General features: G+C 37.7%; 1 pseudogene across 1 annotated transcript; it reads right to left on the bottom strand.

Moving 5' to 3' along the window:
• Positions 1 to 5,744: 5,744 nt before the first annotated feature.
• On the bottom strand, positions 5,745 to 17,884 carry LOC146573039 (polymeric immunoglobulin receptor-like; annotated as a pseudogene). Its single transcript, XR_014892876.1, has 10 exons — positions 17,789 to 17,884; positions 17,240 to 17,566; positions 16,665 to 16,986; positions 16,285 to 16,578; positions 12,293 to 12,328; positions 12,120 to 12,200; positions 11,951 to 12,027; positions 10,099 to 10,198; positions 6,444 to 6,770; positions 5,745 to 5,938 (listed from the first exon to the last, which is right to left on the bottom strand). The product of XR_014892876.1 is annotated as a polymeric immunoglobulin receptor-like (transcript).
• Between the last annotated feature and the right edge of the window lie 487 nt (positions 17,885 to 18,371).

The raw sequence follows: 18,371 nt of genomic DNA, 5'->3' as shown, positions 1-18,371 counted from the left end.
ACAAGTTCAGAACCAACATAATTAGATGGTCCCCTTTGTTTCTCACCCTTTTGGGCAAAGTTAACATCATTAAAATGAACTGTGCCCAAAAGGGTGAGAATGTAATTACTTACTACAAACACTACAAACACTCCTGCTAAAAATCCCATCAAAATATTTCCATCAATTTGACAAGTAATGTCCTAGTATAAAGCTTAAAAGGCTACATCAACCAGTCAAGTCGGGCGGCCTGGGGGTTCCATATTTACTGTTTCACCATTATGCTTTCATTCTGAGACACATGGTTCACTGGGCCCTCCCTCTACAAGTAGTCTGCAAAGACTGTGTGTGTTCCAGAGTGCTCTGGCATACACACACATCCTTAGGTCATTAGAGAGGTTGTACCTTCTCTTTCAGATGTAAACTGTACATGTTCATGGCATAATTACCATGTTTTTCTTACACAGAAAACAACCAGTGATTTACACGTCATGAGAAAATAAACATATTGTAGTGAATCTTCTATTGTTACTCTAATAATGGTCATCCATCCATTGTGTTCCGCTTATCCTCGTCAGGGTTTGCCTGCTGGAGCCTAATAGGGCTCGAGGCAGGGTAGACCCTGGACAGGTCACCAGTCTATCGTAGGGCTAACACAGAGAGACAGACAACCATTGTCTCCATCCCCAGAATCATCAGTTAACCTAACACCCATAACTGCATGTCTTTGGACTGTGATAGGAAGCTGGAGTACCTGGAGAGAACCTGCAAACATGGGGAGAACATGCAAACGCCACACAGAAAGGCCCTGGTCAGCTGAGTCAAACCCAGGACCTTCTTGCTGTGAGGCAATAATGCTAACCACCACGCCACCGTGTTACCATATGGCCATAATTTACAAAAGAACTTCATGTTTTCTTTAGTAGATCCTGGCAAATTCAGCGTTCCATTATTTTCATGACCAAGACAAGAAAGTATTTGTTCTTGGAGAACCTTCTGATGATTTTTCCTTTAAGTAACATATGGACTCACAAGGCGTAGTGTGAAACTGTGTTGTGTGTTTTTCTATATTTTACACTTTGCACCTCTGTGATATACTTTCCATTACAGTCCAGTGAATATATATGTTATATCCAGACACTGAAAGGGAAGGAAAGAAGTTGATTGTCCTGCTCTTCTGAAGTATGTCTGTCTTTTTTGGGGGGTACAAAACTCTGTTAACTGGAAAAGCAGTTGTGGTAATAAAAGTTTAATTAGGTAAAATAAATGAAGATGAATATAAATCAGTGTACTATTAAATGTATTATTATGTTTCGCCAGACTGTACTTTATTTTACTTTGCTTATTTAGTTAGTTCACACTCATGTTGATAATTTACATTTGGAGAATTCTACATTTTTATTTTAAAAAGAGTAGAAAGTTTTATGAACACTCTAAGGAATACTAATGAAATGAAATATATGGAACCACAGTTGTGAACTCAATTCATGTTTTTCTATTATGGAAACTTTCATTACAGTGGATTTCTTCTGTTGTGGGCATGTTTGCGTAGACCTCTTCATCTCTACCTGGATCTTCATGGTGGCTACAGGTGCGTTGCTTTTTGTAGGTCAAGACACTTTCTTGATTTTCATAAATCTAAAAAAGAATCAGCACACAGTAAGCAGAACAATGAACGACACACGTTGCAGAGACCTGGGCTGTTGGAAAAAAATGTCTATACACTGGCATTTCAGCCAAAGTAGCCTTATGCTTCCTCCAGCAAGTCAGGTTGCAGTATTAATTTATGTCCATCCAGGGTTATAATAACCAAAATTCAGTAAACATTTTTTTTAAGGAATTATAGTTAAGGGTAATAAATGTAACAGCACACAAATTCTATAATCAGTGTTCTGGAAGTGCAGCCTGTTGGTCAATAGCCACTCTTTCATGCCACAATGTAACAATGCACCATGATACACTTCCTAAAAGTGTACGGTTAATGTCACACTATGATATAGAAGTGAAAACAGGTCAAGGGAGCACTTCTCTTTTAACTCTTGTGTTCAAAACAGTTAGACTACATCTTCCTATTTAATTAAATCGCCAAATAAATTTTACATATTAAAGGTTGTTTGGACTATGAGTAAAATCAGTCATTTCTTTTATTGTAATTATTTATAGTGGAGTGTGTTATAGACGCACAACTCTATTAAGATTCTTTCTCTAAGACTTACTCTGCTTCCTGTTGCACCCATCACTTCCTTTGAGCTCTTTGCCTTTGGTGTATGTTTGCTCGTGGTGTCCCCAGCTTCAGAAAATACACAGCATTAGATGTGGTTATGCTAGTTTTTCATGCACATCTGAGTTTAAGGGTCTCTGTGTGTATATGAATGTAACAATACCTTTGAGACATCTGTACTTATAAACAATTACTAGAACGCACATTATCAGCAGCGCAATGGGTACTGTGTAAACCAGCGGTCTCCAACCTCTTTTGCGCCATGGACCGGGTTATGCTCGACAATATTTTCACGGACCGGCCTTTAAGGTGTCGCAGATAAATACAACAAAATAAAACTAGTACCGGTACCGAAAAAAAGAAGATTTATTCATAACACACGTGAAAAGACCCAGGAAAACCAAGTTAACGATAAAAACGAAAACAAAATAATGCTGAAAACCGATAAAACCCCTCAAAACCATACATTTCACACCTGAGCCTCAACTCTCGCGGCCCGATACCAAACGACTCACGGACCGGTACCGGTCCGAGGCCCGGGGGTTGGGGACTGCTGGTGTAAACCACATAGAGTGCTGCATCTGAAAAATAGAAACCAAAACAGAACACAGTAAAATTGCACACTTTCAATAACAATCTTTCATGCACCTAACAGAAGACCCGTGGACTTGCGTAATGGTTTCATAATTTTCGGTTTATAAGTTACGTTTATAACTTAACTGTGGTTACTGGTGCACACACCCACAGATGTTTTAACATATTGGCTTGACTTACATTTACTTCATGTAACCATGAAGCCATAACCAAAACCAAATGTTAACCATAATTCATGGTATGAAATTTATTTATTTATTTATGGAAATGACTGAAAGATTAATTGGCTCTGTTTTGAGTTTTGTTCAAAAAAGAATGACTTCATATAGGGAAAAATATATATCACATATGCAGGACACCTTAAACTAGTTTTTTAATTAAGCAGCAAGGCAGAACAAAATCAGGTCTGTATCAAGACACGAGGACTAAACCCCAATTCAACCAGACCCAGATTGTCAGGGTCCTGGGTCTCCTGACCCAGCGTGTTTAGTTCTTTGTGATTTTTGTGTGAGTTATTCTATGGTTTCTAGTTTTGATCCCTTGCCCTTCATGTTTCTGTGTCTCCTCGGTTCTGTGTAAGTCTGTGTCATACTTCCTGTTTTACTTTGAAGGTCTGTGTCTTATGTGAATGTGTCCTGCTTTGCTTCCTTGTCTCGTCAGTCCTGATTTCTCCCAGCTGTGCCCTCCTTCTGTGTCTCATTCCCCTCATTACTTCCCAGTGTATTTAAACCCTGTGTTTCTCTGAGTCAGTGTTGTCCCTCAAGCTGTGTGTTTCCTCGTGTGCCTCGCTGCAAAGTGTGAGTTTATATTTAGTTTAGTTTAGTTTAGTTTAGTTTAGTTTAGTTTAGTTTAGTTTAGTTTAGTTTAGTTTAGTATGCTTTTCCCCTGTCAGCAAATAAAGCTGAGTTTTTTGAGTTCATCCCTCGAGTCTGAGTGCCTGCATCTTGGGTCCAACTCATGCCTGCCACACAGCGATTCATGACACAGATCTGATCCGGAATTAAAACAGGACTACAACAGTTCAAAATCAGGACTACTTAGGATTTAACCAAGCCAGAACCAGAATCAGAACTAGATGATAGCAGCACTAAAAATCATCATAGACTTGCACTACACTTATATATATTTTTTTAATAAAAACACAAACACTTTTTTAATTGTAACATCAAATCAGACTAAATTTTTTAGATTGATAAATATAAAAAACATTCGTTAACTTTAAGAGTAAAGAGAGAAACTCTGTATTTCTTAACTGTAAATGGCACCAAATTGTATTCAAAATTGAGCCACACTTATGGAGCTCCACAATTCTTTTCCTGGTGTTTTGGTTGACAATTCTTGATTTTCCCATTTCAAAGAAACAGGCTTTGTGTTTTGCCTTATATGCATCCACAGCTGTGCCACCAATTTACTCACATGGACTCTACTAACCTATCAGAAGCTTCTTCAGCTCAGAATGAAATCGTCTGGAGTTTTCTTATTAATTAACAATAAACTTAGTGGATATGTACTCCTAAATTTGATGAAAGCGATAAAAAATAGACCGCTCTGTCTCTCTTTATTCTGACATTTAACTAATTCAAAAGATATTTCCATATTTATTTATCCAAGACAGAACAAGTATCCTCTAAATTGATGTTGTACAGTAAAAAAATTTTTTTATAGTGTTTTGCATAAAGTGTGTGTAAATATCTGGTTTAAACTGTGAATATACTGCTGTGTATTGAAATTCCTCTTGTTTTGCATAGACCTATACTGAACAACATACAAAGCATAATATATAAAATAACATCTACCAGAGTTTTTTCTTTGAAAGAAGCCCATTATGTCCATTCTTGTATATCATTACTGAAACCGATTTATTTAGCCGTGGAGGGTAACAACTGAAAATATGAAATAAACATACATATAAGCTAAGACTCTAAAAAAACAGCATTGTTGTTCGGCTTTTCATTTCGCCATTTGTTGATTCGCTTGAAGAACAACTAATGTAATATGGGTCAAGTGATCAGTTTGATATCAATCTTTCGTGATACACCGTCATATTTACATTATTTTTACAGTACGAATGATTTGCTTTGGTACCTGGTCAAACTTCAGTTCTCCTCTGTCTGCCTCGCTGCGCTTCTCCAACAGCGCACTCGCAGGTAGCAGCTCCCCCTGCCCCCTCGCTCAGTCGCTTAGGCTACGTTCACACTGCAAGCGAAAGCGCATCAAATCCGATTTTTTTGACCCTATGCGACCCATATCCGATCATGGTATGACAGTGTGAACGGCACAAATCCGATATTTTCAAATCCGATCTTTCGTATGTGGTACTGAATCCTATACATATCCGATGTTTTAGAAAGCGACTGCTGTTTGAACGGTCAGGTCGCATTAAATCCGTCTTTTACGTCACTGACACAAGACAGACGCCAATTATCAGCGCCGGAGAAGACATCGCGAACGCTTCTCTGGCCATCCCGTGTAGATATCAGTGAAACTGTTGGGAAGACAATGTTGGAGAAACGTGAACATTTTATTTGTACTTTATAATCTGCAGATTCTGACAGAAATCTGCAACTATCCTTTGAAGCACCGCTCCTCTCTAAAACAGCAATAAGGATCATTATTAGGTTATTTACATTATTATGTAAATGACAAAATAACTTAAAGCAAAAATTGGGAAATGTAAAGTCCGAACTCTTTATATTAAGGGCCATCTATCAAACAATACTGTTTGCTCTGGGTCTAAACAGAGCGCGTTGTGTGTGAAGTCTTCTTTTGCGCATGCGGGCCGCTTTGAGCGTTAACACTAGAGCGCGTTTGCTGTTGCATTTTATTTGTAGTGTGAACACGCAGACAAAAAAATCGGATTTGATCAAAAAATCGGAATTGAGCATTAAGACCTGCAGTGTGAACGTAGCCTAAGTGTCTGAGCTCGGATCATACCAATATTAGGGGGGATTTACGCACAGTCGTAAATTCGTCCATTTTGTTTGGTGTCAGAGGTGATCAGTGCCTGCTGCAGACATGTGGAGGGCCGGTTTCCTCTGCAGATGTACTTTAGACTGTTCTGATACTGAGACTCATACGGACAACTGACAGACTCAGAGTATCCCTCATAACTTTGAACTTTGGTCACAGTGTCACAGCAGCTGTCTGTCAAGAAGGTAAACAGCACCAGAAGCGTTACAGCCAAAAAATGGTTATATATAAAGAACAAGAGTTTTATATTCAACTCATTGTTTTAAAGTCTTTCACTTGCTTCACATACATGCTTATATGAGGGTTTAAATATATTTACTTTTTGCATTTATTATTTTATCTCCTCATTAGTCACTGATTTAATGTCTTTTGCATCATGCAGTACTTATATGAGCGTTTACTGTTTGCATTTATTATTTTATCTACTCGGGAGTGTTTTATGTCTTTTTGTTACTGGTCTGTACATGTTTATCCATCGGGCTTAAGCACTGAGATGTCAGCATAGGATCTTAAGATTGATAGTACTAAACTGAACCAATGAGTATTGAGTTAAACTACAGTTAAACAGTATGTTGATTTTACAGCAGATATAGCTGGTAATGGCAGTACGTTTAACTTTCTTTATATAATTTTTAATCACTTTAAATGGACAACTCAACTTGTCCATGTCTTTATTTACCTGGTACTAATTTCAGCTCGATTTCAGTGTAGATATCTATTCCAAATATGGTCACTCCACACCAGTATTTCCCAGCATCCACAGAATGAAGATCAGAGATGGTCGTTGTGAAGATTCGTGCTGTTTTGTCATCATGGATACTGTATTTATTTTTCGAGGAGTTTGATGTTGTAATAAGAACATCGCCACTACCACAGTCATTATTACACAGGTACTTTTCATAAGATTCATAACCCTCATCATAAGAGCAGGAAACGTTAACCGCACTCCCCACATATCCAGTCACATGGATCACCCCTACTGCGCTGGTCACACATTTCAGAGCAACTGTAAAGATAATGTGAAAATGTGTTTTATTTGAAGCAACGTTAGAGCTGTAAAAAGAAATCAGATGACCAGGACAGCCATCTAACTTTTCATAACTGGTCCTGCATACTGCTCCTTAACAGTAAAACAGATAAATCTACTGTTTAATCTACATCTGCCTTTGACCTTTATATGTTTATTTATTTATTCTTTTAAAATACTTACTGCAGATGATGAAAAGCAGGTTTTGGAGGCTCCACATCTTTGCTTTGGCTGATTGAAATGTAAGATTTGAAAATGTTAAGCAGACACTGTGGTCTTTTACAGCAATGAGAAGGGACGTGCAGAGCTGAACTATAAGTACAGAGGGGATGGCGCTTTCTTCGATGTCTCTTCCTCTAAATGTATTTTAGTAATTTGTAAAATAGCTGACATAGGCCATCTAGTGGTGAAAGAAGTATTCAGAAGTTAGAAGTGTTAAGAACAGCACTGCCAATAAAAGAGTTAGGAGATTTAGGAAATTGTACCTATAAAGCTTTCACTGCAGAAAAACAACTCAGAGGTTTTGTGTTTCATCCTGTTGACATTAAGCATGCATTAATATAAAAGCATCATTAATCGTCTGATTTTGTTCTAGTCCCAAAGCTTGAATCTAATGACGACAAGTTAAAAAAAAAAATCGTCTTCAACTTGGGGCCTGCACAGATACTTCTAATAAAGACTGAACTAAGACGAACCAGTTATTCCATTATTAATTAGCTCAAAATTAGAGTTAAACGGTTATTTGATTCTGCTGCAGAATCAAATAACCGTTTAACTCTAATTTTGAGAGACATGCAAACTGAAGTCTTTGTCTTTAACTAAATATATTTTTTAATTTTACTAACTTTCAATATACAATGGAATTTTGCCCAATCTCTCTTTAATGTCCAAAAGGGTAGGGTGTGTATGGGATTTCCCATGCACCACTGAATGCACCGTAGGTGTGCATGTCCGCAGCTTCAGCTCAGAGTAAAACAGCCGCCGAACAACTGACAGTGCGATTATAAGACCGTAAATTTGATGTTGTATTTCACTCAGTTATGTCTGTGTTTAGCCATGAGTGTATTTGATGACTTATCAGCAGTTTTTTCTGCTTCTGTTAAAATGAGGTTATGCATAAATGGCAGTTCGCTAGCAAAAGATTTAATTCCTAACTAGCTTCTAGCAGAGAGGTTTGTTGTTATTGTGTTGTTGTTGTTTCACAGGATAACCTGCAAAGGCCGTAACAATGATAATTCTCATTAGATATAGGCAAAGGCAGCTCTGGCCCTTTTTAAAAACACATTCATCGTTATTATCTTGGGTGTCTGTAGTACTCAACCACCTCAAAATCTGTTCCCCTGATGATGACAAGGAAGGAAGCAGGAACCTGGTGGTTTTTAATGTTACACAGTTCTTTACAGTAAGCTATTTGTTTTTGTACATTTTTAATTAATAACAAACACAGATAATACATTTTCTCAGATTGTTATCCTGAGAAATCATGAGGCAATTTTATATAATATACTGCAATTTTTATTAAACATATAAAATGCATTTAGTAGATTTGAAAAATGCTATATACATATATACACACACGTATATATATATATATATATATATATATATATATATATATATATATATATATATATATATATATATATGTGTGTGTGTGTGTGTGTGTGTGTGTGTGTGTGTTTTACTTTTCACTGCTGTATTTTTGACTCCAAATGTCTAAAACTGACACTCTAACAAAGTGGTGACTTCTTTAAATAGTTCAAAACAATAAAGCAAACCAAAAACTAATATATAAAATAGAATAAAAGGTAATGTTTTATTACTGTATGCAAACAAATTTGATTGTGTTCCACTTTTGTATTTGTTCACTTAAAAATCATGTGAGATTTTGCATTATTAGATTTTCACATTAAAAAAACAGCAGATATTTTTATGAACACTAAGCAATTAAAATCAAAGCTAGTAACTACAGATGCAAGTGCTACTTCCAGTTTATAATTGTTTTTATACCTCTTTGCCAGAACATATTCTAATTATAGTTATACAGTGGACATGGACATAATGCGTAGACTCTCAGCTTTCATTTGAGGGTATCCACAGTCAAATTGAATAAAGAGTTTTGGAGTTTCAGCTTCTTAACATGTGCCAACCGCTTTATAAAGGGACCAGAAGTAACTGGACAACTCAAAGGCTGTTTCATGGGCACGTGTGGGCACTTCCTGTATTATGTCATTATTAATTAAGCAGATAAAGGGCCTGGAGTTGATTTGATGCGTCATGCTTGCATTTGGAATATTTTGCTGTGAACAAACAACATGCATCCAAAGGAGTTCTCCATGCAGGTGAAAAAAGCCATCCTTAAGCTGAGAAAACAGAAAAACCCATCTGAGAAATTGCTTCAATGTTTGAAATGATAATATCTACAGTTTGGTACATCCTGAGAAAGAAAGAAAGAAAGAAAGAAAGAAAGAAAGAAAGAAAGAAAGAAAGAAAGAAAGAAAGAAAGCAAGCGCTGGTAAACTCAGCAACGCAAGAAGACCTGGATGTCCATGGAAGACAACTTTGGTAGATGATCGCAGAATCATTTCATGGTGAAGAGAAACCCGTTTACAACAGCCAACCAAGTGACAGCACTCTCCAGGACGTAGGTGTATCGATATCCAAGTCTACGCTGGCGTGGAATGGCTTATGATCCAAAGCATTCCACATCTTCTGTAAAACACGGCAGAGGCAGTGTGCTTGGGCGTGCATGACTGCCAGTGGCACTGGGACACTAGTGTTTATTAATGATGTGACACAGGACAGAAGCAGCCAAATGAATTCTGAGGTGTTCAGACATACTGTCTGCTCAAATCAGGCCAAATGCAGTCAAATTGATTGGGCAGATGGACTTGTACAGATGGACAATGACCCAAAACATACAGACAAAGCAACCCAGGAGTTTATTAAACCAAAGATGTGGAATATTTTTGAATGGCCAAGTGGGTGACCTGATGTTAACCCAAGTGGGCGTGCATTTTATTTGTTAAAGACTAAAAGAAGGAAACCCAGCACCTGGTGATGTCCATGAGTTCAAGACTTGGGGCTGTAATTGCCAGCAAAGGGTTTCAATCATGTATTAGAAATTAACATTTTATTTTCACCTATTTAATTTGTCCAATTACTTTTGAGTCTCTTCAGCTGCATCTGAGTTGTTTCATTTAAAGAACCAAAATGAGAAAATAGTTGTATCTGTCCAAATATTTATGGACTGAACTGTATCTTCTGTTGGGTTTATGGAAATTTTCATTGCAGTAGATTTATTCACTTGCGGTCAAGTTTTCGTAGTGTACTTCTACATCTACTTCTTCATAGACGTTACTGGTGCTTTGGTCATTGGAGGTCACCACACCTTGATTTTTATAAATCTAAAAAAGAATCAAGACACATTACACAGAACAAATGAATGACACGTGTTGCAGAGAAATGAGTTGTGGACACATTTAGAAATGTTCTACAATTACACTAAAGCCAGTAGAAGTATTTCCTTATGGTTGTACACCTTAACAGTGAGTCAAGTTGTAGTGTAGACGTAGGGGTGGGTTTTGATTATAATTTTTCCAATTAAAGTCGATTCTAGCTTGAATAAGGCGATATTGATTCATTAAAATCCTGAATCAATTTTTAAGTATAAATTTATTTTGCCCGAAACGCCAGAATCTCAGGTTGAACCTCAGAAAAATTTCGACAACCACCAAACAGCTAAAACAGTAAATGAGAGCAGGTACACAGATTCTGCACAAAGACGTTAAGGACCCGCCGACGCATCAGAATCAGTGAGATGTCGGCTTTCTCACCCGATGGCACGTACATGCTGCTGAAAGCCGACAGCTCACTGATTCCGATGCGTCGGGTCTGCGCTTTGTGTTTATGTCTTTTTTTGTGCTACATTCTGAAACTGCAGGTTTTTGTCTCTCTCCAACCAAAATTGACGGAACCAGGAGCAAAACAAGATGCAAACTGGCTTCAGATTTTCGCTTCACATGAACGTCATGAATTCCCTCTTACTTTGTCTCCACCACGATAAAATCACACTTCAAGCACAGCTCTCTCTCTCTCTCTCTCAGTATATTTCAAGAACAGTTTCCCATCTCAAATATCTGCTTTTTGCATTATTTGCTTGCTTATTACCCACCGTTGTGTACAGTGCTGTCGGCTGCTGTTTTTTTATTTATTTATTTTTCTAAATTACTTCTGACAAAAAAGCCTCACTTCTGGTGGTCAATACTGAAGAAATGTAAACTTTATCAAATTATGCAAAATTGAAAAATACTTAGCTGTGTCTCTAATAGAGCCTCTGTAACTTTGCTCTGCTTCACTTCAGCAGCATCAGGTAATGTTCATATGTTGAGTCATGGTTTTCTTCAGTTTTTGTTCTACTGCAGAATATTTTTAAGGTTATCTGCTATAAAAAGCCAGGCCAGGAAAATCTCCTTCAAGGTTTTCTGTGTTTTATCCTCAGTTACTTTGACACATATGGCATCTGCTGTGATGCTTACACCTTTGATAAAGTTTCACAAGTGTCAATTTTATTTTTATAGATATAAAAATATGGATATGTACTGATAAGTGATCAGAATTATAATATTTCTGACTGAGGCAAAATTTCCCATCGAATTGAATCGTGGATCAAATCGAATCGTGGATCAAATCGAATCGTGGATCAAATCAAATAAGGATCTTATGAATTGGAATCAAATCGATTCTAGAAATCAGTGAAATCAGCCCTATGTACACGTCTGTCCTTGAGATTGTTTCTTTCCTACCTCTCCCAGGCTTGTTCCATAATGTGTCACTTTCATTGAATTTACTGATCTCACTCCAGTTCTTGACATTTTGAAATCCTGTAATAACTTTCTACATCTAAAAGTATTTTTCTCAAGTCTAAACAGATTTGCTGAAGTTTTTGAACTGTTTGTAAACTGGAACATAACCCAGAGTTTTAACCACATCCTTGCATAGCAGCAGTTCTATGGCTGAATGAAAAAGGTCAGTTTTTAATAGGGCTTATTATACTGACTATGATAGTCACAATTGTTGTCTTGTGTGGAAAAATATGCCACCCAGTGGACACTACAATTCAATGGTCACATGAAGACTTTACACTTTAGTTTTCTTACTTCACTTTGTGCTGCACCAATCACCTTCTTTGTACTCTTTTTCCTAGATGCATTTCTCCGCAGGGAGAGAACAGCTTCTGAAAACACACAGCATTAAATATGGTTATGTTGTATTTGCATGCACATTTGAGTGTAAGGGTCTCTCTGTGCATATGAATATAAAAGATACCTTCAATCCTGGAACGTCTGTACTTATAAACAAGAACGAGGATACATATCAAAAGCAGTACAGGGGGTATCACATAGAGTGCTGAAAAACAAACAAACAAAAACTATTGTTCTCATAACACAGAAGTATACGTTAACAGTCATACATATATAATATATCTTTAAGTTATTTACCTGTGCTTGTTTTCCCCAGAGTGCTCTGTGGAAAGACTGCAAGAGAAAATAACTATAAGTGCTCTTAGCAACGTTATAATACAATGGTTTTAGAGTACCTCCGAGGAGGACTAAAAGACTCCAGGTCTCTTTTTATCCCTACTGCGTCTTGTCTCCTTAATGGCAAATAATTGTCCTTGAACTTTCTATCATTATTATTGTTATTATTATTTTATAGTATTGTTCTGTTTATTTTTATCCTCCTGCTGCTAAACTAATTTCCCCTTGTGGGACAATAAAGAAATTGAATTGAATTGAATTGAATTGAATTGAATTGAATGGCAGGAGATGATAAACTAAAAATGTATCACGTGCCGCTCACTCTTTCCTTCCTGTCTCATTATGTAGAAAGAATTTCATTATTATCTTTAGTATGTAGCAGGTCAAATCTACTTATAACATATGAAATATAGACTGGGGAAAATAATTATTTGATCCTCTGCAATGTCCAAATGAACAGAATCCACTTTTTGGGATATGGATTCAATTGTTTCGTATTCCGAGGTAAGCTTAGGTAGCACGTGGGGATCTAGCCTGGGGACCCTTACTAGATACATGCCCTTGTGAGGATAAAAGCAATGACTGCAAAAGAAGTCTGCAACATTTTTCGCTCACAGTTTAAAGTAAATAAATAAATAACCCAAAACCTTGCAAATCCTGTTGCTGTAAATACTCTATTTTTCATTACTTTTGATGCTACCTTTCTTTACTCATCATTAAACAGAAACTATCAATTATTGAGCCAACCAAGCCCATACAATGAAAGCAGTTTGTCAAAGAAACTTATTGTACAGAACAACCTCTGCACTAATTAGTTGATTAACAGTTCAGCATAACTGCTTAAAAACACAGCTACATACAGGTGAATGGTGTCATTACCATGATTTTTTTTAACGAGAGTAGTACAAAACTATAAAAAGTCCAATCACACAGGGTTTTTTGCCATGTAGGTGTTTTTAAACCAGATACACAAAGGAACTACTTATGCAAACAAAGACTCTGAGCACTCATTTATTAACAACCTGTGACTGACAGTTTGTTAGGAAATAACCACAATGTGGATAACCTTCTAGTCCTACTCTTATAATCAATGTTACACTAATACATCACCAGCAGGGGGCTCACTGTGACAGACTATCCAGCAATACGGCAGGTAAGGGAAGGAAATAGATTTTCTTGGCTTCTCTGAAGGATATCCGCCAAAGGCGAGTGCTGGGCTGTTTACACATTACACATTTCTGTGTATTATGGCCCTGTTACTTTTCACTGCTCTATTTTTCAATCCAAATGTCCTAAACTGACACTCTAACAAAGTAGGAAACAATTATTTGTTCCCCTGCTAAATTTGCTCACTTACCCCCTTGCCACTGAGAGTACACCTTTGCTGGTTCTGTGGAGAACAGCTGGTTTATTCTCCTGCCTTCTATCTCTCTGGTGTACCTCCTCAAGCGGCTGGCCAAGGCTGTGAGTCTTTTCTTGGCAGTTTCCAAGGCCTCAGGTATGGACAGCTTGCTGTATTTCTTATGCACCTTCTTTGTCGCACCTTTCTGCAACTCCGTTAGTTGGCTAACCTCCCTCCGTGCTACTTTGATCTTGCCCTCTAGCCTCCTTCTCCATGGAGGGTACTGCCCCTTGTGGCTGTTCAACTTGTAGCCAAGCATCTCACTGATCACTGCTGCCGTATTGTAGATCAGCTTGTTAGTGTCGGTAATCGTGGTTGTAGGTATTGCCCGTAGTGCTGCATTAACATCATCTAGCAGACCTTCTGAGGGTACTTCACGTAATCTTGGTAACCGGCTACGGGGGATCCAGGTTTCAAGCTTGGCCATGATCCTATTTTTCAGGTCAGTTCCTCTCGCACTCAACGATCCTTCTCCTATCGCACTTGGGGCTATGTACCCAATCTTGGGTAGGGGTGATGATATCTCCCCCCTGACCTGGCGTCCTGACTCCTCCTTGCCGTAGCATTTGTGTTGTACCTCGTCAATCTCTAGCTGTGAGAGCAGTCCCTTCTTTCGAATGTTGGAACACTGAGCTACTAGTTGTTTCGCCATCATTGTGGATGTTGGGTATCGAAGAATCCATAGGTCCCTCATCCTATTCGTGTAGCCCCTTCCGCCGGGGTTACTTGCGTAGTAGCATTCCAACAACGCCCTGTTTTCGTCTCTTGCCCACCGATGCCTTCTTGTTCCAGTAGCCCACTTCTTTGGAGACCAGAATATGTATGTATATATATATACATATTAGAGATGGCACGATACCACTTTTTTATGTCCGATACCGATACCGATATCATAAATTTGGATATCTGCCGATACCGATATGAATCCGATATAGTGTTTTTTAATCAACAAAACTGTTTTTTAAATATCTTGCTGCATTTTGCAAGTCTGCAAGTTCATACTCAAGTTTAAAACAACAACTACACTAAAGCTATTCTGTTATACCTGTATACAAAAAAAATATTTCATAGTTCAGCAATACTGATCAATCTAATAAACATAAACCTACACCATCCTCCCTATTCTGGTATTTTAAAGAGTACTTAGCGTAAATATTAAGCAACCTAACTAATAGGGTTCCAACTCCCAGCAACAACAAAAATAAATAAATAAAAAATAGGGAACCACCCCTCACGCGCCACCTCATGATGCTTAATCAACGTAATCAACCTTAATTTGATGCAGTGTGAAAAAAAATGCACAGAAATCAATTATTTTTCAAGAAATATTAAATAGATTCAACATCTTTCTTCAACAAAATTGCAGACTGCACAGATGGTACCTTCACAAAGGAAAAAGTACTATAGCTTACTAGGGTATATTAGACTTAATAGTCACTATATACAGTAATGGACTTCTATTCATTTTACATCAAATTAAAACTTTGGGTGTCAGATAATTATTTATTAAAAGCTCGACATTTTAAATGAGAATAAGAAAGAAAAGTATGTCTTTGTGCCCCCTTTTCCCTGTTCATGCCCTATCGGCCCCCCTGGCTAAACTTTGCTAGATCCGCCCCTGCACAGTTACCAGCCGTCAGCTACGTAGAAAAAGATCCTGGTGTAGAAAGTAATATTAAATAAATTCTAACAACAGCTTATCAAGCTTAAACGTTCTGCTGTTGTTCAGCCGCTGGTTTCCTCTTTCTGGTGCAAAGTGGGCCAAAAACAAACAAGAGACACGGACTCGCAACAGAAAAGCCGATCAGCTGATCATTTAAGCAGTTTCATGATTGAAGTAGCAGCAGGAGAGAGAGAGAGAGAGAGGCAGTCGCTTGTTAAGCTTAACGTGGGAATGCTTTACAAACATTCAGAGATGGACTTACACACTTGCTTTACTTCTCTCGGGGATAACTTTGTCGGAGATGAAATGCCAGGTTGCTAGCGAAGCTCCACATGCTATCCAGACCACCGACAGGTCCATGCCACAGCTGCTCTATCACGTGATGCATACTGCTCCGACTGCTAACGTTCTGAGGTGAGTTACGGCGTGTTGCAAGTTTTGTGAGGTGCTTTCGTGATATTTAATGGATCGGATTACATTTTTTATTTTTCTCCGATATCCGATCCAGTAATTTAGGTCAGTATCGGACCGATACCGATACGTAATATCGGATCGGTCCATCTCTAATACATATATATATATATATATATATATATATATATATATATATATATATATAATGTTGAGTAAGAGGCAGCAAAAAGTTTTGGTAGTGATTTACCAGCGGTAGTAAGTAAGGGTCAGTTGTTGTTGTTTTTTTTTGTTTTGTTTATTTATTTATTTTATTTTTTGGGTGGGGAGCACTGGACTAACCGTTTTTATTAGATCAAACCTCAGACAAATGAATGATCACCTACTCTCTGTTTCCATAATGGAGCACAAACAAACACATATCCTACAAACACATTTACTGTATTATCATAGCGTGTACAAAAGTGTATAACATACCTGACAACTGAATCTTGTAGTAGTTTCCAACTCTCCACTGTGAATCTGACCCACACCAGTATGTCCCAGCATCAGCTGCTTCCACCTTTGAGATTATCACAATGAAAGTGCTGGAAGAAACATCTTGTAGTGTGAATCTGCTTTGATTCTTTAGCATATCTGTGCAGCTGTTGTGCTGGTCTCCTTTACAGAGGAACTTCCTGTTATCCCGGTGTTGTGAAGGATAAATGCACTGCAAACTTAGTGGCTGCCCCACAGTACCATTTATTTTAGTTGATTTGACACAGCAGAACTCTGTATGAATGAAAGAAAAAGGTTATTTCAGAATCATCAAATATTCAACTGATGTAATTAAATACACAGTAGCTTTGACTGCTCACCCTCAACTTCCAACAGAACTGCAGAGAAAACATCCAAGTCAAAGTTTCTTTGGACACCACAAAGGTAATACCCTGAATCCTCTTGGCTCAAACTGGTGATGTTCACTGTAAATTTTTTTTAACATTTTATCATCATCAAGTCTGAATCGTCCATTTTCCTTGTTGTCAGAGGTGATTAGTGCCTGCTGAAGACATGTGGAGGGCCGGTTTCCTCTGCAGATGTACTTCAGGCTGTTCTGGTACTGATGCTCATACGGACAACTAATGGATACTGAATATCCCTGATAATTCAGAATTTTGGTCACAGTATCACAGCAGTGGTCTGTCAACAGGGGTAAAAGCATCAGAAGACATGTTACACCCATTAAACAGCTGTATATAAAACTTAAGGATTTCATATTCAACTCAAGTTTACATTTCTAAACTTGTGACTGTTTTCCATCATTTGATGCTCATATAGTGGTTTAAATTTTACAGCAGAGAAACAGATAATGCTGAACAAACAGATACTATCTATGAATTCCTTATCTTTAACTGTAACTCACTTTCAGTGTGCAAAAGAAGTCTTTGTTTACCTTTTACTAATTTCAGCTCGACTTCAGTGTAAATATCTTTTCCAGTTCTAGTCACCCCACACCAGTATTTTCCAGCATCCACAGAATGAAGATCAGAGATGGTTGTTGTGAAGATTCGTGCTGTTTTGTCATCATGGATCCTGTATTTATTTTTCCTTGATTCCGATGTTGTAACAAGAACATCACTGTCACCACAGTCATTCTTACACAGGTACTTCTCATAAGACTCGTAACCCTTATCATAGGAACAGGAAACGTTAACCGCACTCCCCACATATCCAGTTACATGGATCACCTCTTCTGCACTGGCCACACACCTCAGAGCGACTGGAAAAAGAATGTGAAACGTTTTTGTGTGTGTATTTTCTTTGTGGTCATCATGCAAGATTTCATACTAACAATGTTAATGCTGTATAACGAAATTACCAAGACTGAAAAAGCATTTGGCCTACTGTTCTTCTAAATTACTAGAAGAGATATGTGTACTACTTGGTCTACATCAGCCTTTGATCTTTATATTTTAGTTATTTACCAGTTTAAACAACTTACTGCAAAAGGTGAACAGCAGGTTTTGAAGTCTCCTCATCTTTGCTTTAGTTTGTCCAAATAGAGGCTTGACAGGAAATTTTCTCAGGTTTAAAAAAAATGATGGGAACAATAGGCGTTATTTAATGCCATAGTAATGTGAAGGGAGGGGTAGGGCTGGACCATCAACACAGATGGAACATTCTTAGTTGGGTTTCTGAAATAGCTGACATATGCCATCTAGTGGTTAAAGAAGTTTTCACAAGCTTTCCATAATAGCATAGAATAGAATAGAATAGAATAGAATAGAATAGAATAGCCCTGTATTGTCATTGTACATGTACAATGAAATTGTGTGTGTGTTCCACACCTGCCGGAATAAAAAATAAATAGTAGACAGCAGGAATCCCTTTTTAAAGAGAAAGCTATTAAAACAAACTACCACTCTATTGCTAAGTAAAAGACAGAGACAAAAATTAATAAAAGTTAAAGTATGAAGAAAAAAGCAGGAGCAACTGAAACAGGCTGCATGCTGGTTGACATATGCGTGCTGCACAAAGAAGCTGGAGGTGTAGGACCTGATTTACCTGAAGCTCCAACCAGAGGG

This window comes from Mchenga conophoros, linkage group LG6 (assembly GCF_057382185.1).
Source record: "Mchenga conophoros isolate Kocher_MC1m ecotype Shallow Benthic linkage group LG6, M_conophoros_male_GT1.1, whole genome shotgun sequence".
Classification (NCBI taxonomy): Eukaryota; Metazoa; Chordata; class Actinopteri; order Cichliformes; family Cichlidae; genus Mchenga; species Mchenga conophoros.
Note: the sequence above shows the minus strand (reverse complement) of the source record. Positions and strands in the feature narration are given on the sequence as shown.